At 42.5% G+C, this 22,716-nt stretch overlaps 1 protein-coding gene across 2 annotated transcripts in view; it reads left to right on the forward strand.

Annotated features, from left to right (window-relative positions):
• The window catches only part of SNX24 (sorting nexin 24), a 156,167-nt gene that overhangs the window by 125,826 nt on the left and 7,625 nt on the right, over window positions 1–22,716 (forward strand). The window lies entirely within an intron of this gene.

Below are 22,716 nucleotides of genomic sequence, written 5' to 3' on the forward strand. Positions count from 1 at the left end.
CTGCTCGGTGCTTCTTCCGTGAAAAATATGCTGTAGTCATGATCTCAGGTCATGAGATTGCATCCCACGCCTTTGGCTCCATGTTCAGCCGGGAGTCTGCTTGAGATTCTCTCTCTCCCTCTCCCTGTGCCCCTCCCTCCTATACATACTCTCTAAAATAAATACATGAATCTTAAAAAAAAAAAAGATTTTGAAGCTTAGGATTGATAGACTCTCTTAGGCAGTTAGACAATAAGTTATTAAAATCCGCTACAAGTTTCTCATTTTGGACTTGTCCTAATTTGAGGAAAACCCATAATGTGGACCAATTTAGTATATTTGTATTAGGTAAGTACTCTTTCTATCAGACATACAGTTATGTATACAAAAAGTGTTGTGTTTGATTCGTCTTTCGTTGGAGAAACAAGTGCTTCCCTATTCTCTCCGCAACATCTGACAATAGCTATCCGCCATATTTAACAATCTTTCTGCTGACCCAAGAAAAACTTGGTTAGCATACAGTACTTTTTTAGCCAAATCAACTGACAGGCACACTCTTGAATATCACCTGCAAGAGAGTGAAAAGACAGAAAACATGCACTTTTTAATGACTTTACTGAGGGAAGTATCCACTGCATACTATGAAACACAGATAATTTATGTAAACAGTCATTTTTTAGTAAACTGAATTGTGTAACCACTAGCACAGTCCATTTCTTAGGACACTTTTCTTACCCTCCCAGATTTCCTTCATGCCCACAGAATCTTTTTTGTTTCCTCTACAACTCGAGCAACTTTTATTATAAATTTGGAAAATTCGAATGTATGTTAACAGTTGGTGCCACCCACCTTTTCTCATTCAGTCCTCCAGCTCTCCACTTGGTGGTCTGCTTCAAGGTCAGAATGTGACTTGTCTTCACAGTGGAGGTGGAAGGTTGTAGCTGCATCTTGAAATGCAGTTGTTGGAACTTGTACTCTGGAGACAAAAAGGTAGGAAGTAGGGAAAAGGAAAGACAGGACGAAAATAGTAGAGCTTTTCTTTTATTTGTGTCTTGGTCATTTCCTGTGGCACACACGTGTGTTTTCCAGGGAAGAATGGCTGGTAGATAGTAGAGACCTCTTCCATGTTTATTTCGTCCCTGATTCCTCACTCCCCCAAGTCCCCCCACCTCGCCCAGTCCCAGCCTAATGGTTGGAGCAGGAAAGGGAAGGGGAACTTAAAATGGGTGAGCCTCTGCTGTGTTTCAAGGACTCCGGTAGCTTCCTACATGTGGGATTGACCTGAAGGAGCCCTTGTGTCCTACCCCTCTTCCCCCTCTCCTTACCCCTGTGGTGAAGATTGCTGTCCCCTTCCTTTTGAGCTATTCTTTTAGCTCATCTTTGATCATCTTTAGTGTGCCTAATGTCGTGTTCGGCAAGTTAAACTGGTTTAGGTATGACAGATCTTTAGAATTATAGGCAACTTAATTATTTGTGCTTCTGAAAAGAAAGAAGACCTAGGGTCATCTAAAATAGAACTGATAACAGAAATGTTGCTCATGGCATGAATTTTGTAGTTATCAGACTAGGTAGTACATTGTCAACAACTGGGAAGAAGTTGCTAGTGTCAGTAGATATTTATTGAGCGTCTATTGTGGGAGCTGCCTGGCACAGAGCACATTATTAGCACAAAATCCTTGTCTTCGAGAAGTTTGGCTTGGCCATTCGGATAGCTAAACAGGTAACACGATGTAATATGTGTGTTTGCAGGAAATGTATACGGTACTACACAGATACTACAAGGAGATCATTTTGGTTTCTTTTGTGGGTGGTTCAGAGAAGTTACGTGGCTTTCAACAAAGCATCGTAGTAGGCAAAAACTGGTATTAGATTTAAAAGAAAGATTAAGGGGCGCCTGGGTGGCTCAGTGGGTTAAAGCCTCTGCCTTCGGCTCAGGTCATGATCCCAGGGTCCTGGGATCGAGCCCCACATCGGGCTCTCTGCTCAGCAGGGAGCCTGCTTCCCCTTCTCTCTCTCTGCCTGCCTCTCTGCCTACTTGTGATCTCTGTCAAGTAAATAAATAAAATCTTTAAAAAATAAAAAATAAAAGTAAGATTAAAAAGATTAAGTCTGTCCACAGGACATTTTCTTATATTACCCACAATGGGTAATATATTAAGTGTTTGCCTCTTCATTAGATGTGTCAACTTGGAAAACTGTTAACTTTTTTTTTAAGCTATTTCAGTAATAACAGTAGTATCGATGATGATGATACAGGGTATCACTCGTTACTCATCTGCTTCCTCAAATAAAATTTTCATTATTTACTTCTAAAATTTGCCTGTCAGCTTCACTTAGAAATTGAGGAAATCAGACTAAAGGAAGGATGTATTTTCTTTCTTTCTTTCTTTTTTCTTGAAAGATTTTATTTGTTTATTTGACAGACAGAGATCACAAGTAGGTACAGAGGCAGGCAGAGAGAGAGGGGGAAGCAGGCTCCCCGCTGAGCAGAGAGCCCAATGCGGGGCTTGATCCCAGGACCCCGAGATCATGACCTGAGCCGAAGGCAAAGGCTTTAACCCACTGAGCCACCCAGGCGCCCCGGAAGGATGTATTTTCAATAAGTAATATTTTCCTCTCGATCTTTAAAAGAGTCCCCGAGACAGAAATAAAAGAAACTCGTATCTGTTCTCAATAAGGAGCTCCAGTGAACATTGGTTACGTTATTGTTTACAAGTGCAACAATTTAGGGTGTACTTTGATCATTCTTTCACTTCCCCTCCCTGTTTCCTCTTAAATGGAATAGTATTTATTTATCTGAGGAAAAGAAAGAGAGAGAGAGTGGAGGGTGGGGAGAGGGAGAGAGAGAATCCTAAGCAGGCTCTGTGCCCAGTGCAGAGCCCACTCAGGGTTCCATGTCACAACCCTGAGATCAAGACCCGAGCCAAAATCCAGAGTTGGACACTTAACCAAATGAGCCACCCAAGAGCTTCTTAAATGGAATAGTAATTAAATTTTTCCTCTCCTCTTGACTTTTGCGTAACTGAAAGGCATCTTACAGTTAATCTTTTCTTCTTTGACTCCCTTCGGGCAACTAAAACCTGTGACTTTCTAGCATTCTTGAATGTTTCGCTTTACCATATACCATATACATAAAATATAAATGATTTTCTTTAGATTCTGTTTGTCTCAGTCAAATCCATCCTGGTCTCAAGCCGAGACCAGGAATTAGCTTATAGCGTTAGCATGACTGGCTACTCAGATTTAAATCTATCAAGAGCTTTCAAATACAAGCCAGCAAAATAACAAGCAACTATGTGACAACTATTTTCATATCGCTTGTGTTTTTATGTTTAGTGAGGTTGATATATTTGAAAGGGGTACTTTCGGGTACGTATTTTTAATATGAACAATATTCATATGAATTGTGATAGTCATTCATCATATTAATAACAGAAGGCCACTGAAAAATCATTGAGATCCATTCGTTTGCAATGGCATCAGCATCATTGGTTTTTGTTGTTGTTGTTGTTTTCCAGAGTAATTCCTGTCTGCATTAATTAGTGAAGAAATGCCTGTTGCATCAAAACTGGGTTTACTTGTAGAGACTTTACACACAGGTGTAGGTCTATCACCCTTCTCTGTCACCCTTCCCCTGTGACGTCTGTATGATCATCACAGCAATCTGTTGAAAGACTTTAACTTGAAAGGTAGTTTTTTTGTTCCCCGAAAATATAACTAGCCAATTTGTTTTGACGCCCTTAAACCTATCAGAGTGTATTTTAAGAGCAGCTACTGCACACCCCCCAAAATTGCATTTTATCATTTTTTAATTTCAATGTATCAGATTGATCCTTCTTTGCTCTCTACACAAATGACACAGTTAGTGGAATTGGGGATATCTAAGTTTAAAGAGGATCCTAAAAAATGAGAGCATTAACCCCGAGTGCACTGAATTCCCTGAACGTCTCGCATTCTCCTGCTCACACTTGAAGTGGACACCTGCTGTTTAATGTAATTAGTTTCAGAGGGAATATGTCAGATCAGTCCTCAGGAGTTTACTCTGACCCGAAAACCGTTGTAAGAAAATATCAGTGAGACAAAACAAGAAAAGTTAGCACAGTTGGGAAGCTGCTTCACACCACGTCATTCGTTATTTGGGGGCATGTTTTAAAAGATTCCTATTTGCTGTCTGGCTCTGTTATTTTCTGGTTGCAAAATTGTACTCAAGATTGCTGTAGCAAGGAGCTGTTTTCCTTCTCCCAAAATGAGGACATGGTTGGCTGTGTTAAAAAAAAAAAAAAAAAAAAAAAAAAAAAAAAGAAAGAAAGAAAAGAAAATTAGAAAACATTAGGAATAGCAATGATAGTTTTTTTGCACTTGTCTGCTAGATTAAAAAATTAAAGACAAATTAAGCTTGTTCATTTTCAACCTACCCCTTCCCATTAAAACGTGTACTGAACAAGACTGTTTCCCATTTCCCTTTTTATCCCTGTTGATGTTTGGCTTATAATGAGCTGTAATAAAGGGGTCAAAAAGGGTCTCATTTGAGAAGTGGGGTAAATCTGAAACACCCCATGGCAGCATCCCTGGTCTGTTTGGTTTCTTTTTCATAGGTGAGCGGTTGCTTATTTTGTTGGTAGTTTGTAAGGCATCTATCTCATCCAGTCTTGAGAACATCCTTTGTTTTTGTTTTCCCTCTGTCATTCTCCTTGGTTGAATATTGCTTATATATTCAGCCTCACTGTGGCTGTGCTCCAGAGCTTAAGGGAGGGGCTCTGGGCCCACCTCTAGCCAGAGGGTGAAGGGGGAGCCGCTGACCCCCGCAGGATCAGACAATTGTGGAAGAACTCCAAGAACCCTTAAAAGAGAACGCAGCCGGGAGTTAGTGCAAGACCTGGATCCTGGGCTCTCCAGCCCCCGAGGGGCAGGGGAGGATCCTCCGCCTTGGAGGATCCGGGCTTGGTGCTGCTGAGAAGGGAAGCAAGTCATTTAACATCTGGGTTAGCTTTCTCATCCACAAATACTTCCGATCTGTCGACCTCAGATGTGGTAGTGAGGATTAAGTGACCTGGATACGTGGAGCCACTTGGCAAGCCGTAAAACCTTATGCAAATATTAGATATTGCTGTTTTTTCTCGGCAAGTGCCTTATTTCATTCCCTACCTATTGATAAATCCTGGCTACAGCCTTTTACAGGAAATGGACCTCCAGCGGCTCTCGGTGACATAACAACTGCCAAGGTGCTGGTTACCTCCAGCAAGCACAGTTCCTGGCTGGTTTTAGCTGCAGAGCTTTTCTTTATATTAAGCCAAAGTTTGCCATCTCCGTATCTACCTTTGCTGACTCGCACTGGGCATGTGGAATGACCCTCATGCAGCCAAAGCCGGGTCCTGGATGGAGAGCTAGAAGGTGGATGAATGAGGTGGACCCAGTCCCGCCCCTTTGGAGCTGGAGTGGATTGGACAAAAGCCAAGTAAACCTTTAAATGAAATCCTTGCGAGTGCTATGCATGGAAGGAGCCAGAGGAAAGTTATCAGAGACTGAGAGGGAGTGCTTGGTCCCTGGAGCACCCCTCCAGGGGGGCTTCAGGCTAGGGAGTGTTGGGACGCCTGGGTGGCACTGTCGCTCAAGCAAGCCCTGGTGATTTCAGAGTGGTGTGGTTGGGCCCCACGTTGTGCACAGTCTGCTTGAGACTCTCCCTCTGCCTCTCCCCTCAAAAACAAATAAACAAATCTTTTTAAAAAGAAAAGAAAAAAGAGACACTGAGGTGCATTCATCTTGTTGAGCATGCGGAGAAGGCCAAGGGAACAGTGCAGGGAGGAGGGGGCAGAGGCACATTTGTGGCTCTGTTGATCCCGGTGGCTGCAGCTTTATGAGTGAGTGGCATAGGAGCTCCAGAGGGTGCTAATGAAAGTCTGAACGTGGAGCTGAGGGAAAGGAAGCTTTCAGCTTCGGCAGCCAGTTAAATGGTGCTGTCACGTGCTGAGATGAGGAAGGGGATGGAAGAGAGGGTGGCAGCTGGGGGTGGGGTTTTGGGGGGGTTGGGGTTTTTTTTTTGTTTTTTATTTTTTTTTTATTTTATTTTTTTAAGGAAATACCAAATTCTGCTTTGGACCTTTCGAGTTGAGGATGTCTGTTAAGAAATTCAAGCAGAAATGTTAAGAAGGTATTTAGTTCCAGAAGAGAGGGCCAGCCTGGAGCAGTGAATTTGTACCTCACCACCATAATGGTCTTAAAATCCGTGGCAGCTGGGACTGCTCGGTTCGTGGGAGAGTGTGAGGAAAACAGAGCCTGCTGGCTAAGCTCTGAAATATCCCAACATTTCAAGGTCAGGTAGAAAAGGAAGAGGCAACAAAAGAGGGTAAAAATCAGATAGGAGACACAGTGGAGGAGTTGCAGAAACAAAGAAAAGTGGGTGAGTGGTTGTCTGGTGGAGAGCTGGCTGCCCAGAAGTTGAGTGGGGTCGGGATAAAAGTGGCCGTTGGATTTAGCAACGGGGAAGAGATCTGTGATCTTGACAAGCGGAGAGTGGTGGAAGCCAAAGCCAGTTTGTAGGGGGTGGAGTCATGGATGGACTGAGATAAGAAAGGGAAGCAACATCTGCAGAACGTTCTTGAGAACTTTGGCCATGAAAAGAGGCAGAGAAATAAGCTATCATCTCTGAGGGGGAATTTGTGGTTTGTTTTGTTCTGTTGTTTCAAAATGAGACACTGGAGTATGTTTATATGCAGATAGCAATGGTTCAGTAGAGATGATGGAAGGATGGATGGAGGGAGGGATGGATGGATGTTTGGTTGGATGGACGGAATTAGATCCTGAATACGCAGAGGAGAGAAGGGCTGTAACTAAAGAAACAAATGCTTGAGAAAATCAAGAAGTGGGTTGAGAGCCAGAGCATAAGTAGAGGAATTGACCTCTGATTTAAGAAGGGGCACTTTTTTCCACAAACACAGAGGGAGAAAGAGAGTTTGATGGAAGAGGATTGTAGGTGGGGTGAAGATAAGACACATCAACTCTTCACGCAAGCTCTGATGGCAATTCAGAAGCCATCAGAGTTGATGGCAGAGTTTGACTCTCCCTCTGAGAGGGACGGTGGAGGAAGGGCTCAGGGAGATTCAAAGAGAAGAGAAGGTATGAAATGGGTAAAGGTGATTCGTCTAGAGCAGTGGTTCTCAAAGTCCTGTTTCTGGCTGGCAGTGTCCACATCACCCAGAAACTTGGAAGCTTTTTTGAAATTCCAGTTCTGAGTGTTCACCCCCAAACCCACTGGATCGGACAGTCTAGAAGTGGGACCCAGCAATCTGTGTTTTAACAAGCCTTCGAGGGGATTCTGCTACTGGCTGAAATTTGGGAACCACTGTTCTAGCAAAAGGTAGCAAGATCATATTCTGTGGGTTAGAGCTTGAATTTAGAGTGAAAACAACTTGTTGGTATTGCATGGCTTTTCTTGCAGTGTTTAGCACTTGGGTTGAGGGATGGGTAAGAGATGCTAGGATTCAGCCACAACTGTGGTGTCCCGAGTACAACAGAAGGAAGGGGAGTCCTGGGGTTGGAGGTGTTTTAGGGAACTGATTATGATGGTAGATCATGGAATCCTAAGCTGGACGAGGAGGACAGAAAAGTCAGAGGGGTCTGATGGAAGTGAGAAAGCCCCAGATCCATGCATTAGAGGTCTCATACATAGTAGAGGAGCGACGCCATTGCCAGGAAGGGCTCTGCATAGCAGCTCAAGGTCATGTGTGAGCTTCCTGGCCCATGGAGGTAATACTTTGAAGATCTGACTAAACGAGTTCTGCATAGAAATCATAGAAATTCCTTAGAACAAAGCTTGGCCCGTGTGCGTGCTTGCATTAAGAGGCCAGGAAATTACAACATAGCTGGATTACATACAAAGCAAAAGCTTTTTAAAATAATAAAACAACTAAAACCATGTAAGAAAATGTTTCCTTTCTTTAAATCCACGATTTCAATTATTTAGCTTCTGCGAGGGTCTTTTAGAGTTCCCAGGTCGAGTTCCAACATGGGGGTGGGGGTTCTTGCCACACACAACACCGAGGAATTCTTAGATACCAGCTGGGCACCCTACAGTTCAGCTCAGTTCTGACACTACCTCTGCAGGGATACTGTCAGATCCCACAGGGTAAGGATTCCGTCCTACAAGACGGCTCCCCCCTCCTTACTTCAAAACATCAGTTAAAGCTTCAGGCGCTTAACCTGTACTTCGGAGTGACTGGCTATGAATTGGAGGTTCCAGCGACCTCCTCCTTAAGTTCACTTAATTTGCTAGAGTGGTTCAGAGAACTCAGGAAAACACTTACAGTTCCTGGCTTATTGAAGGGTATGATAAAGTCTACCCATCAGCAGTCAGATGAAGGGGGATATAGGGTGAGGTCTCAAAGAAGCTTCTGTCCTCTTGGATTTTTATGGGGGCTTCATGACATAGTCATAATGGACTAAGTCATTGGCTGTTGGCTGATTCAGCCTCCAGCCTTTCTTCCCACCCTAGAGGTTGGGGGGTGGGACTGAAAGTGCCAACCCTCTGATCATAAGGTTGGTCTTCCCGCAACCAGCCCCTGACCTTGGGTGGATCCAAAATTCACCTTCATTAATAACAAGACACCCATTTCAACTTCTTTATGGCTATGAAGCATTTTCAGGAACTATGAATAAAAACCAAATATTATCTAAGAAATATATATTTTGTCTTCTGAAGTGGAAGTATGAGATGAATATATATATAATGTATATATTAAATCTATATTTCTTATAAATCATTATAGCACCAATTGGCTTTGCTCATCTTATACTCCTACTACTACTAAGGAAAATAATAATAAATATTAATTTTTATTTATTATGGTATATCAGGTACTGCAGCGGTTTCTTTATGGGCATGAGTCTTATTTCATCCTGACTCCAAGGTCTGAGACAGATGGCTTTTTTGTTTTGTTTTTTTTTGTTTCCAAACCTGTTTTATTTATTTTATTGACATATAAGGTATTATTTGTTTCAGGGATACAAGGCTGTGATTCTTCAATCTTACACAATCACCACACTCCCTATAGCACATGCCTTCCCCGGTGTCATCACCCAATCACTCCATCCCTCCCATCTCCCTTCCCCCTCCAGCAACCCTCAGTTTGTCTCCTGAGATTAAGAGTCTCTTAATGGTTTGTCTCCCTCTCTGGTTTCATTTTTCCCTCCCTTCCCCTGTGATCCTCTGTCTTATTTCTCAAATTCCTTGTATCAGTGAGATCATGCGATAATTATTTTTCTCTGAGTGACTTATTTCACTTAGCATAATGCCCTCTAGTTCCATCCACATAGTTGCAAATGGCAAGATTTCATTTCTTTTGATGGCTGCATAGTATTCCATTGTGTATATATACCACATTTTCTTTATCCATTCATCTGTTGATGGACATCTAGGTTCTTTCCATCCTTTGGCTACTGTGGACATTGCTGCTATAAACATTCGGGTGCATGTGCCCCTTCAGATCACTACATTTGTATCTTTAGGATAAGTACCCAGTAGTGCAGTTGCTGCGTCATAGGGCAGCTCTATTTTCAAATTTTGAGGAACCTCCATGCTGTTTTCCAAAGTGGTTGCACCAGCTTGCATTCCCACCAACAGTGTAGGAGGGTTCCCCTTTCTCTGCATCCTCGCCAGCATCTGTCGTTTCCTGACTTGTTAATTTTAGCCATTCTGACTGGTGTGAGGTGGTATCTCATTGTGGTTTTGATTTGTATTTCCCTGATGGTGAGTGATGTGGAGCACTTTTTCATGTGTCTGTTGGCCATCTGGATGTCTTTGCAGAAATGTCTGTTCATGTCCTCTGCCCATTTCTTGATTGGATTATTTGTTCTTTGGGTGTTGAGTTTGACAAGTTCTTCATAGATTTTGGATACTAGCCCCTTATCTGATATGTCATTTGCGAATATCTTTGCAATATCTTGCATTCTGTCAGTTGTCCTTTGGTTTTGTTAACTGTTTCCTTTGCTGTGCAAAAGCTTTTGATCTTGATAAAATCCCAGGAGTTCATTTTTGCCCTTGCTTCCCTTGCCTTTGGTGATGTTTCTAGGAAGAAGTTGCTATGGCTGAGGTCAAAGAGATTAATGCCTGTGTTGAGACAGATACTATTTTTTTTTTAAGATTTTATTTATTTATTTGACAGAGAGAGATCACAAGTAGGCAGAGAGGCAGGCAGAGAGAGTGGGGGGGAAGCAGGCTCCCCACTGAGCAGAGAGCCCGATGCAGGGCTCGATCCCAGGACTGTGGGATCATGACCTGAGCCGAAGGCAGAGGCTTTAACCCACTGAGCCACCCAGGCACCCCGAGACAGATACTGTTATTGACCCTCTTGAAGAACCCAAGAGACTTGCCTAATCTGAATTGTAAACAATTTAGATAGATACATGTTTAGAAGTGCATACAGTCCTCGTAAACTGAAACTACCTCGTTCTCACTTCTCAGGAGCATCTGTTAAATCATGGGTGTAGTTTTCCCTTGATCATCGGCTGTCCCCAGGTGATCACACCTACCCAAACCTTATGGAAACACACCCAAAAGATTTTTCACAGAAAAATGGGAGCTTTCTTGTCAGCTGCTCCCGGATACCTCCCTGGCTCCTTTTTCGGGGCACCTATGGGACAGTCTGAGGATGAGGGTTGTGGAGTAGACCACAGCCTGGGATGGCTGGTCTACTTGGCTAGTGTGCTTAGTGCATAGGATGGAGAAGGTATCTAGGTTGTCTCCATCAGTCCCTCTGTTCTGTTTGCCACCCCCCACCCCGTGTTGCATTTCTCCTCCTGCATTTCCACCTATCCCACTGATGTCTGCCTCCTTCCTCAGGCACGTCTGTATCAGGGACAAGCCATGGGCAACGAGAAGAAACAAATGTAAAAGTGTTATCTTTGGACACCAGAGAAATAACTGTCAGCTTCTTCTTCCCTCAAACTTAGCTAAGATCTGGAAGATACCAACTGCTTGAAGATGTATATGGTCATTTCAACCTGCTAGAGTATTAGTGTAAATCATTACTATCTTCCTTTAATTGCTCTTAATAGAAAGCTGTTAAAAGATCATAAAATTTGTGATTAAAAGGACCTGTTTAAGTAGAATTGTATTTTCTTCCACCAGCCGATGCTAAATTATTCCCTGTGGCTCATTCTACAGTGATTTGGACAGTCCTTTGTAAAATAAGTTTAATGAAACACTTTCCATTTCCACAGGGATGGTGCCTATGATTTGTTTAATAGACCCAATTTGGTAGGATATTTTTCTGGATAATCAGCTTACGTTTTTCTTTGTTTAGTTTCATCTCATTAGGTATATGCTTGATTTCTTCCCTGTTCCATAATATGTGTACTTGGCACCTGCTGTGTTAGGCAGACAAGTTTTTCATATATTGGTTCATTTCTTGCATTTTATAGATTGTGCAATATATGTGTGAGCCTAATTGCTTTTTCATTTTTCATAGGCTGTTCTTTAAGGTATGGACTTCTCTAAAGTCGTAAGTTAAAAATAGAATATCGAGGTCATTTGGCTGTTTCTCCTCCCTTTTGTCTTCCCTTCTTTTTCTACTCAGTACTGAAGTAATAAATTAAAGGTAGCAGAGCAGAGTTGGTTTTTTTTCTTTTCTTCTGTCTTCCCTTTAAAGTAGTCTACCCAGGACTCTGTTCTCTGGGCCAGAAATAGAACTTTATGATCTGTAGAAGCAAGAGGTTTATATCGGCAAGAGCTTGTATTCTACCACAGATACCAGCCCAAATAAAAGGGCTGAACGAAAAGTGGGGTTTATCTTTCTCAAGCATATTATTTCTCAAGCACTACCCATGGTAGATAATTGTGGGTTTGGGTTTGGTGGCTCAAGATTATCAGGGGCTGGATCTCTTTGATTCTTTTGGCGTCTCCCTCACGATAATCAGAGGGCAGCTGAGCTCAGAGCTCATGCTCATGTTTCAGGAGAAGAAGAGGAAGAAAGCAGGTGGAGAGATGAGCAGAAAGCTGAGGGAGAGCCAGCAGAGCCTGGCCATTCCCTTTTGGGCAACTTTTTGGATCTTTCCCAACTAGCAACTTCCACTGGCATCTTCGTGGCTCTGTCTTTGTCTCATGCCAAGGGACTTTGGAAAACGTTGGGGGGCAGGGCTGTTGTGATGGTTTTTTGTTATTGTTGCTTGCTTTTTTAACCTTGGCTAATTGTCACCCCCCGCCAAAACTGACATTGCATTAATAAGGAAGAAGGGAAGAGTGGAGCTTGTGTAGCAACTGGCAGTCTGAACCACGGCCTCCAGGGACAGAAGACTGAGCAGAGATTGCGTGTTTCGGCCTAAGTGTGGAGGAGCTTTCCATGCAATCATTCTGTTCCTGCTTCCTGGGGATACCTGGGAGTTTATCAGAAAATGTCTGCTGTAATGTGAAAATCTACAGGAAAGGGTCCATGTTTGTTGTGGAGTGTGAGTCCCTGAATACACATCTGTAATTTAGTTTCAAGATATGGGAACATTTCTCTCGGTGTCAGATTTGGGAGAAGGGCTAGAATAGAGAAGTTCTTTCCGTGGACGCTGAGACCGGGGTCTTACTTGGACGTCCTGTGAATGATTAACAGCCACGTACACAGAGGCCTCCTTTCTCCTGCTCTTGCTATTGTATTCTGTCTTCCTTGGTGTGGTCCCGCTGGGCTTCTGTTAACCCACCAGTGTGTTTTAGGTGAACAGCTTTATTGACTGCATTTTCGTTGTTGTAGCCAAGAGGTCAAGGGCCTCTTTCCCCCGTCTTTATTATTTGCTGCCCAGATGTGTTTTTAACTTTGGACCTTGAAGCTGTGTCCACGAGGGCCACTTTCCATTGTTGGTGTCAGTTCTCTGAGGACTCGTTCCTGCATCTCAGAGCGGTCTCTGCTCGAGCTCTCGCCGCCTCCACGCAGGCTTCCCGCTCAGTCCCGTGCACCGTGCGCTCTGCTCATCCATGCGTCTGAAATTCATGTAGAACACTGTGTAACACAGTAACTGTAGCATGTAAGTAGGAGATTCAATGCAGTGTACTATTTAACAGATATATAATCAGATTAGGAGTCTTCATGTAGACATACAAACCAAAAAAAAAAAAAATATTTGCCCGGTACCCTATGTCTGAACTACTGTGCCGTAGGAACGTGGAGACCTAGGAATCCCTCATCGATCTGACTCCACCACCTGAAAACCCAGTGCTGGAGCGGCTCGGAGTGTACAGTACGTGACGAAGGAGAATGCTGAATAAATCAGAGGAATAAACTAGGTGGTGGGAGGAACATTGAAGGGACTTGAGAGAGCAGATTGTTTTCAAGCTCTTTAAACACTTTAAAAACATCAATTCATCAACATGCAGAGGCTATGCTAATTGTAAATCTTTCATTAAAAACCAGTCTCCTAAGGCTGTCTGCAGCCAACATCTTACAAGCCCTGTTCTGATTACTACTTCTTCCTTAAATTAGTAAGATCACCTTCCCGTAAGCATATCCTCTGATTTGTATTTAAATGAGTGTTGTACCCACCCCACCCCACCCCCCGCCCCCATTATTTGAATCCGTTTTGGTTTGCTTTGTAATACGCTGTTTTGTTCAAATGTGTTCATAACTTATGTGGTCTAAACTTTGGCCTTAGAGGTAAGAAGTTAGTTTATAATGGCTTTTAGAATTTGTTTTATTTGTTTGTTTTGTTTTGTTTTGTTTTTATTGGATCATCAGGGAAATGCCTGATAAAATTCTGGTGTTATCTGTAATCTATTATTGAGTCACATTTTTTTTTTAATATTTTTTATTTATTTGACAGACAGAGATCACAAGTAGGCGGAGATGCAGGCAGAGAGAGAGGGGGAAGCAGGCTCTCCACTGAGCAGAGAGCCCGATGTGGGGCTCCATCCCAGGACCCTGAGATCATGACCTGAGCCGAAGGCAGAGGCTCAACCCACTGAGCCACACAGGCGCCCCTATTGAGTCACATTATTATTCAACATATAACTAGGTAGTTGGGTCAGAAGTACATAAAATGTGGCTTTAAAGTCTTTCAACAGTCAAAAAAGAATGGAGTTGGTCAGAGATTGTCAAATAGATTTGGAAGTGTTATGAGGCCAGATCCTTTTGAAGTATGCTTTTGTTTTTTTTTCAGGTTTTGTTTTTGTTGTTGTTGTTTAAATATAGGGAAGAGATTTGATGGAATTTGTTGCCTTTCTTCGATCTTTTGTATACTTGTAAGACTTAGTTGAGATGTTAAGATACATGTCAAATCCAAGGAAAATCGGGAATGTATTTTAAGGGAGTCGATTTCATTGGCTCCTTTAAATTTATCTGTGGGATAAATTAAATTTATAAATACAGTGGGAAAATATATATTGGGAAAAACTAGGATTCTTGTTGAATTCACTAAAGGAAAAAAATCACTGGGAAAAGAACAGCACAGTGCTGTTGTGTATGCTGTAAATGTCAGTAAATACTTATGGAATGAATGAATGAATGAATGAATGGAGACATCAGTTGAGCAATAGTTTTGGAGCTAGAGAGCTGATCCTGACTGCCCCTCTGCCCTCTGAGAAAATTTGCACAGGTGTTTAGACTTTGTGAGCTCCCAATTTTTCCATCGATAGAATTTGGACAATGATAGCCTCTCACGGTATTGTGAAAATCACCTAAGATAAGGAACTTGGCACAGAGTAGGCATTAAATAAATATTATTGTAGTTTTAAGCCACCTTGGGAATTTCCCTATTTGGTAGGTTAAAATTCTTGAAAGTTAGTATGACTCAGTCCACTATTAATCATCACAGCACATGAAATGATTCTGTTTTTTCCACAAAGGTAACTTAGCTCATACCGAGGGTTTGGGGAAAGTTCCCTAAGGGAGGTAATGCTGGAGCTGTGACTTAAAGGCCAGGTAGGAGTTGCCCAGTTGAAAAGAGGTGGGAAGGGCATTTCCAGTAATGGAGTCATACCCTTAGGGAAAGGTAAGCTCAGTAGACTACTTCAGAAGTGTTGCTTGGATAGATTGTTTCTCACCCCCTCTTACAAACTCTGCTTGCTACAGTTGAGGGCAGGGTCCCCTGGCCCAGGATCCTTATCAGAAAAATATTTGAGGGGCGCCTGGGTGGCTCAGTCGTTAAGTGTCTGCCTTCGGCTTGGGTCATGATCCCAGGGTCCTGGGATCGAGCCCCGCATCGGGCTCCCTACATGACAGGGAGCCTGCTTCTCCCTCCACCTGTCTCTCTCTCTCTCTCTCTCTCTCTGACAAATAAATAAACTATATATATATATGTGTGTGTGTGTGTGTGTGTGTGTGTGTGTGTGTGTGTGTATGCATATATATATATATATATATATATTTGAGCATAATGCTCCCATATATGCACATTTAATAATGACTTATATACCCATGCTCCTTTGTGAAACCATATGTCAAAAATTAGAAAAGATAGATCTCTTTATTTTTTAAGTGAAAATAAATAGAAAGTCTGATACCTGTTTTCCTGGATCATAGTTGATGATCTTCCTTAATTTCACACATGCCTCTAACCTACTTTAGAGACCGCTGGCCTAAGAAGAATATATTGAGCATTGGCACAAGTTTTCCTCATGCTTCCCAATCACGTTTTATGAGAGTTTAAGGTTTATATTTTCAGTATCTGCTGGGTCTCATAACTTCCATTCTAAAAAGTTAACATAATCATTGGCTCCCTGCTGAGTATATCCCAGGGATCCCAGTCGGGGATCTGTCTCCTAGGAGCAGAGACAGAACTACTCAGAAAGGATATACCTTGAACCTGAGCTCACCTGTCCCACAGATGAGCTCATGAACCAAAACTACAGAACACAGAAGGAAATAAACAGCTGTGACTGAGAGTCAGCACACACATAACAGCAGGATTAAACCCCAAGAATTTGAAGGAAAGGACAATTTGATGAAAACCAAAAATAAAAATGGTGACATAATTGAAGGCATAGGGAAAGAGCTAGCATCAAAGGAAAACAGACGAGGTGGACATGGAAAAGTGCCAGTAGAAATGAAAACAGTCATTGACATTACCTCCACGGCTTGACTAAGAAGTGGTTTAGACATAGCCGGAGAGCAGATTTAATACGTGGTCACTGGTCATGGCGGGGGGAGGGGGCACTATTGCTACTTCAGTCGTGGTTAACATACCATTCAGATCGTGTCACGTATACCCAGGTTCCCCCACCTACTGCTTACCACTAACACCACTCACTGCCCCTAAATCCATGGAGGACCGAGAGTCAAATCCTTGACATGACCCAGAAGCCCCACCCAGCCTTTCCAGCCCCACTTCCTTGTCTTCTCAGACACAGCCACACTGGCCGTGGGATTTTTGATACCACCAATGGTTCCACCATTCAGCTTCCTGGGCTTTGCGTCTGAACTATGCCATTTCCTCTACACATCAGCTCGTTCGTCCTCCAGTTCCAGGATCACCTTGCCAGGGAAGCATTCCTTCTCCCAAGGGGTTCATACGGTGCTTCCTTATGAACGTTTTGAACAGCTAGCTACGTCCCCGCAAAGTCCTGGTTTCAGTTTGTAATCCCACATTCGTGACTGTGATTATTTGAACACCGTTCATTTTCCTCACTGGACCGCACGTCCTGAGTGGGCAGGACCATGTTTCTTTGGCCAACCATCGCGCCAGTGGTTGGACCTAGGAGGTGTTAGATAAATGTTCCAGAAATACACAGAACATAAATTTTGATTTTAAAATAGCTCAAAAGATGGTTGATGTTTCCGTTTCTCTTGTTCCACAATTAATTTTGTCTTTTTAGCTATATTATCAGAAACGATATTTCTTCTTTCAAATCTGTCTTGAGCCGTATTACAGTATTTCTTTGCACAAACCTTTTTTTTTTTTTTGCCATTTTAAATAGGCCCTTGTCAGCATTCAGCTTTTCGTGCAAGTCCTCAGATTCCTTGCAAGATAGACCATAAAGCCCTAAGAAACCGCAGCAGCTGAATTCGTTGAATAGTGCAGTTTTTTTCCAGGCACAGAATTAGGTGCATCTTAACAATGGTGTCACCTACACACGGAAGGAAAGAACGGGCCATTCTTCAGATACACCTATGATTTGGATTTTTTAGGTGGCCATCTGACTTTTAAAAGTGTTCCTTTGATAACCTTACTGTGGCTCATTTGGTGAGATTGTGAGCAAGGGCTGGGGAGGGGGGGCTGGTGGTGAGCAGAAGCCTGCAGACTGCGAAGGCTCTGTACACCGGGAGGCTTCTGTCCCCGAGGACAGGGACACCACTGCCCACTTATTTCAGTGAGGAGGCATTGATTTTCTCGCTCTCTGTTCTTCGATGCACCTCTGAAGCAGGTGTGCTAGGAAGCAACTTTCCTGGTGGGCAGAGGAAAAACCGTCATGAACTTTGTTACCCCCACAATCGGGCATTTCAATCAAACCCAACTAGGTAGAAGAGGAACAGGGCTTTAAAGACTCCTGAAAACCTCCCGACTTGGTTCAGCATTCTGGGCGTTGTGACACAGAGGTTCCCTACAGTTTGCAACAATCCTTGATAGACAATGGGGCAGAAATGTGCGTTTTTTTGGTTTTTTTTTTTTCTTCTTTCCTGTTTTGAGGAGAGAATAAAAGGATTAAATCGGTGAAAACAGTGCAGCTTTGTGCAGCAATCTGGGAAGGTTAGCAAAGTGGTCTTGTCCAAGTTTCCAACAAGATGTTCCGTTCCCGTTATAATTGGCTGCTGGGTAGGTTTGGACCTAACTAGAATGCCAGCGTTCGATTTCACCGTGTCCTCGGTGGACACGTGTCACCGTTTATGCTCGCCTTAGTGACAATTTTCTAAAATGGAAACTCGTGGGAAATCATTACAGTGTTTATATGTCTCCCTTGTCGGACGGCGTTATCCTGTGATATTTTACCAGTGTTTTCCGCTGCATGATGGCATCTAGCGAAGGTTAAGGTAGAACAGGTCCCTCTGTAATTTTGTGACTGCATTTTACTTACTGAAGAAGAAAAGATAACTGACAATTAAGTATTTGGGATGTCACAGAAAGAACATGTGCAACTAATCAATGGTATCCTTTGGGAACATGATTTTATAAAGCTGATAAGGTAGAAAAATCGGGATTTTGTGATTTGTGTTACATGATGATAATTGCACCTTTTCAATAAAAAAGACATTTCTCCTCGAGTAAACATTGAGCTTGCAGGGGATGCCGGTAGAAATGCTCTTGTTTTTCTGCCCCCATCCAGACAATTTTTTTGGAAATGTTGTTGTAGACCAGGAGATTTTTTTCTGCATTCTTTTAGAGTGATGTTTCTGAAGGAATATCTGGTGTGTTTTAAGGAAAGTCATTTATTATCTTGAAAGCAAGTAACACTATATGAAGAATAATAATTATTTTTTGCTTCGTACAAGGTACAGTTTCCTAGTTTCAATGTTTATCAGAGTTGGATACAGTAATAACAGTCTGTTATATAGTATATCACACACTCGTTACAGTTCTTTATTTAACCCCATTTCTCATGTGCATCTTAATAATAACCTGGTTTTTAGTCTACATTACTCCCAAGGGATAAACTGCATGGAAATTTCTTTGATGCATTCTTCCGTTCATTCTCTCGCTTCTCCCATGTGCATGTGTATCAAAGAGCAACTAAAAGACATTCAGAACCCAGGCTTTTCTTTTCTCTTTTTTAAGATTTTATGTGTTTATTTGACAGCGAGAGACAACAGCAAGAGAGGAAACACAAGCAGGGGGAGTGGGAGAAGGAGAAGCAGGTTTCCAGCTGAGCAGAGAGCCCGATGCAGGGCTCGATCCCAGGACCCTGGGATCATGACCTGAGCTGAAGGCAGAAGCTTAACCAACTGAGCCACTCAGGTGCCCCAGAACCCAGGCTTTTCTAGAAGCTCTTGCAAGGCAGACTTTTCCCATACATGGGAGACTTTCTCTTGTTTTTTTTGCAGTGGCTTCAGTTAGATATAGACACCTTCTTTGCTGGCTAGGACAGCCCTTTCTTACTGTCCCAACAGCTTGGAAAATCTCCACCCTCCTTAAAAAACATTAGTTAACTAAAAGACCACGCTCCTGGGCCCTGGAACACCTCATTCCATGCTCAGTACCTGCTGTTGGGGTGACCTCTTCTAACAAACGATTTTGAATCTTCTTTTCATTTTCATTGCTCCCCATGTAGACCTTTCTGCATTTATTCTTATTTCTCTTTCTTTGGGGGCCAAATAATACCGCATTAAGTGGAGCAAGAGGATTGCTCAGCTCATTTTTCTATACCTTCCGGAAGCAACACTTCTTGCTGACCTACCGCTTGAGACCAACAACACTTGTATATAAACAGCTACTCTTCATCCCACGCCTGGGTCCTTAATTCTGCCTCATGTAGTATTTGACTCAGGACTTAACACCTGTAAAATTTAATTTAATGGGATTTTTTTCCGATATTTTTTTTCTCGAATTGGTCATATTCATTTTGAATTCTGATGTTTTACTATATAAATTAGTTGCCCAGCCATGGGTCCAAAGTTGGATCTAGTGTCAGAACTCTACCATTAGTTAATTGATTAGACAGTCTGGGACCCATCACTGCCCTGTGTTTCAGAATGCTCTTCTCCTAATAAATGTAGGGTACTTGTGCCTCCTCGGCTGGACTCTGACCTGGCAGTGATAGAACATGACCTGAGCCAAAGGCAGTTGCTCAACCACCTGAGCCACACAGGGGCCCCCTGGCAGTGATAGAGTTTAAATAATATTTTCTCCATGTTTTGCTAACTTTGGGAACCATCAACCCTACAGATTGTTAAATTCTAGAATTTCATATGGAAGGCACAGCAGCCATGAATGTGATTGTCTAAATTCAATGCAGTAGTAGATTTTTGACCTACCAGAAAGAATCCTGCAGCCGGTACCCTCCAGCCAGACACATATTTTCAACCACAGCCTGGGGCTGAAAACACTAATGAATTCCAATCACAAGGCACCGCACACTCCAGTGGGGTTGTAATTGACAGAGAGGTAGAAAACTACAACGGGAAGGCCAGCGCGTGCTTTGGGGGGCTGGCATCCAGCACAGGCCCGGCAGTGAGGGCTTCAGGCACCAGGCCAAGCGAAGAGGGTGCCCAGCAGCATTGCTGCCGCATTGGAGCTGAAAGCAGGTGTCCTTGGCGGGACTGTCAGGGCTCTTGAACCCTCTGCCACCGTCAGCACAATTATGTATGGATGCATATTTTTCAGCCAGCGAGATTCTCAGCTTTTATCCATTTTTCAAAGGGATCCATGAATCATAGAGGATTAGGAAGCCCTGTTTGCTGGATGGACAATAATCCAAACTTCCAAAACCGATAAAATAGGCTGTTGAGGATTGATAGAATGAAGAGATTGTAAGGAAACAGTGAACATTTATTGAATGCTAAGTGTGCACCAGAGACTCTTGCGGACATTGTCTTACCCTCACAGTGACCCCACGAGGTAGCCGGGGGTGTGGGAACCCAGCTCTGGCTCTAAAGCCCTGTACTTCCTACCGCACCATCTTGCCTCTAAAAAATGGAAATGACTAACGAGTGAAGAAGGTTAATCAAAAATCATGGTAAGCAAGCTAAAACAAAGGGGAAATAGGTTTTGATATTCAAAATATAATTTATATATATTTGTATTTATTTATTTTTATAAATTTTTATTTGTTTGTTTATTATATGTTTATATTTATTTACCTGTTGAATAAAGTTGTGTAGTTAGACCAGACCAGGGTCCCAAGAAGGTGGAGAGGACCAGGGTGCGTCTTTAAGAGGGAGGGATCTTCTTGAGGGAAAGCTTCTCAAGAAACAGGAGAAGATGGGGCGCCTGGGTGGCTCAGTCAGTTAAGCCTCCGCCATCAGCTCAGGTCATGATCCCAGGTTCATGGGAACTTGTGCTCTCACTATCTCTGTCTCTCTCTCTCTCTCAAATAAATAAATACAGTCGAACTGTAAATCCTGAAATCCATATTGGTGACTCTTTTATGAAAAATATTTGAGAATTTTCAGGGAACATTTAATGAAAATGCTCACAAATTTCTGGAGTTTTCTATATTCCTTTTTTTTTTTTTTTTTGCGCCAGTATGTCTTATCTAAAAAAATGTGATCATCTCTTCGGAGTGTTCTGTTCGGGGAGGCTGGACAGGATTAATTCCTGTCCTGGTGTTGCAGTGTAAACAGCTTTTTGCCTGTCTTTTGTCATTAATGATCATGCTGTAGATGTAGCCAGTGCATTGTAAGCCAATCTGTCAAGGCAAATAAACAATTCACCTTGTTAAAATTCCCTAAATCTTGCATTAATAAAACCAAACTAACCCCCTGAACACTCAAGAGATGTCTCCCTCCATACTGCAGTGATGGATGACATGTCTAAGGATCCTGGAAATTAAGTAGTTCAGGTCATTAAAAGTGTCCCACACTTGTTATTGATTTAATTTATTTTAAAAGGTGGGGGTGGAGATAAGAGTGTTACCCCCCCCATTTTTTTTTTTTTTTTAATCTGAAAGCTGCCACTTGTACACGTAATTAAAACTATTGCCTGGGTGAACAGCTCTGTTTTTGTTCCAACATTAAGCTTTATTATTCAAATAGGTATTGTGTCATTCTCATAAACCAATGTCGAGAAACATGGAGATAATCATTACAACTTACTTTATGGCAAAAATTCCCTGGAGCTTCATATATACAGTGATTCTTACAATCCTTGAGTTGTGGGCACTGAAATGATGACCTTATGGGCACCCCCCAAATTTCCCCGAGTAGATGAAAATTCAGAAGGTCAGTGATAAATAGTAATGAAAGCATGCCTCTGGGAAGAAGAGCTTTTTTCTATTTTATGCATTTTTTTTGTTTCCCTACCTTCTATTGACTTTCCTTAAGCCTCAGTGGGTACAATCAGCTAGGTAAGGAAAAGGAAGAGACTGAGACAGAGCTGGGTTTCCAGATGCCTCCTCTCCAGAAACTGCACAGCAGGAGGCTTGAGCACTGGTGTAGCTTGGGGCTCAGCCTGCCTCCCTTATTCCATTCACATGTCCCGAACTGGGTAACTATTTTAAAACTCCGCTAGAAATGGGACCACTCAGTTTGTAAATTATGACAGAAAGCAATAGACTATATCGAATCGCATATTTCAGAATATACATAATTTGACCTTTTGTCCTTGGTGCCTCATGTGTCACATTGCATAGCTGTGCCTGAACATGGTGTGGGTGATGCCTCAGCATCCCTTCTCATCGTTCTTTAAACAACATGTGGGAGGAGGACCATGGTAAATGATAGAAATGACCTTTGAAAATAATTCTCTTACTTTCAGAGACTATCATGCAATCTTTGATGTTTTTTCCATGGTCTTCGTAAAAATAATTTTTAAAAAAAGGTGGGGGAAAGCGGTGGGAGAGAGGGGCAACTGTTTAATCAGATCATGAGCAGGCATGGTTATGCCATCGTCCCAGCTCTTTAACAGAGCTTTAACAGAGCTCCCTAAATGGAAGAACCGTATAGATTTTTTTTTTTTTTTTTAGTATATACGCTGATTTACACTTAGGGGTAGAGTTATTACTGACCCTTTAAGTGGAGCTGTCCAAGTGGCCATAAATGTCACTTGATCCAAATGCCAAAAGCGGTGATAGCCAAGGGATCTTGGCTAAATCTTCCAGTTAAAAAAGCCATGTGTAGTATTTTCTAAACAGTGTGGTCTCTTGTAGACAAACACACACACACACACCCAGACCACTTGATC

This window comes from Martes martes, assembly GCF_963455335.1.
Source record: "Martes martes genome assembly, chromosome: 5".
Lineage (NCBI taxonomy): Eukaryota > Metazoa > Chordata > Mammalia > Carnivora > Mustelidae > Martes > Martes martes.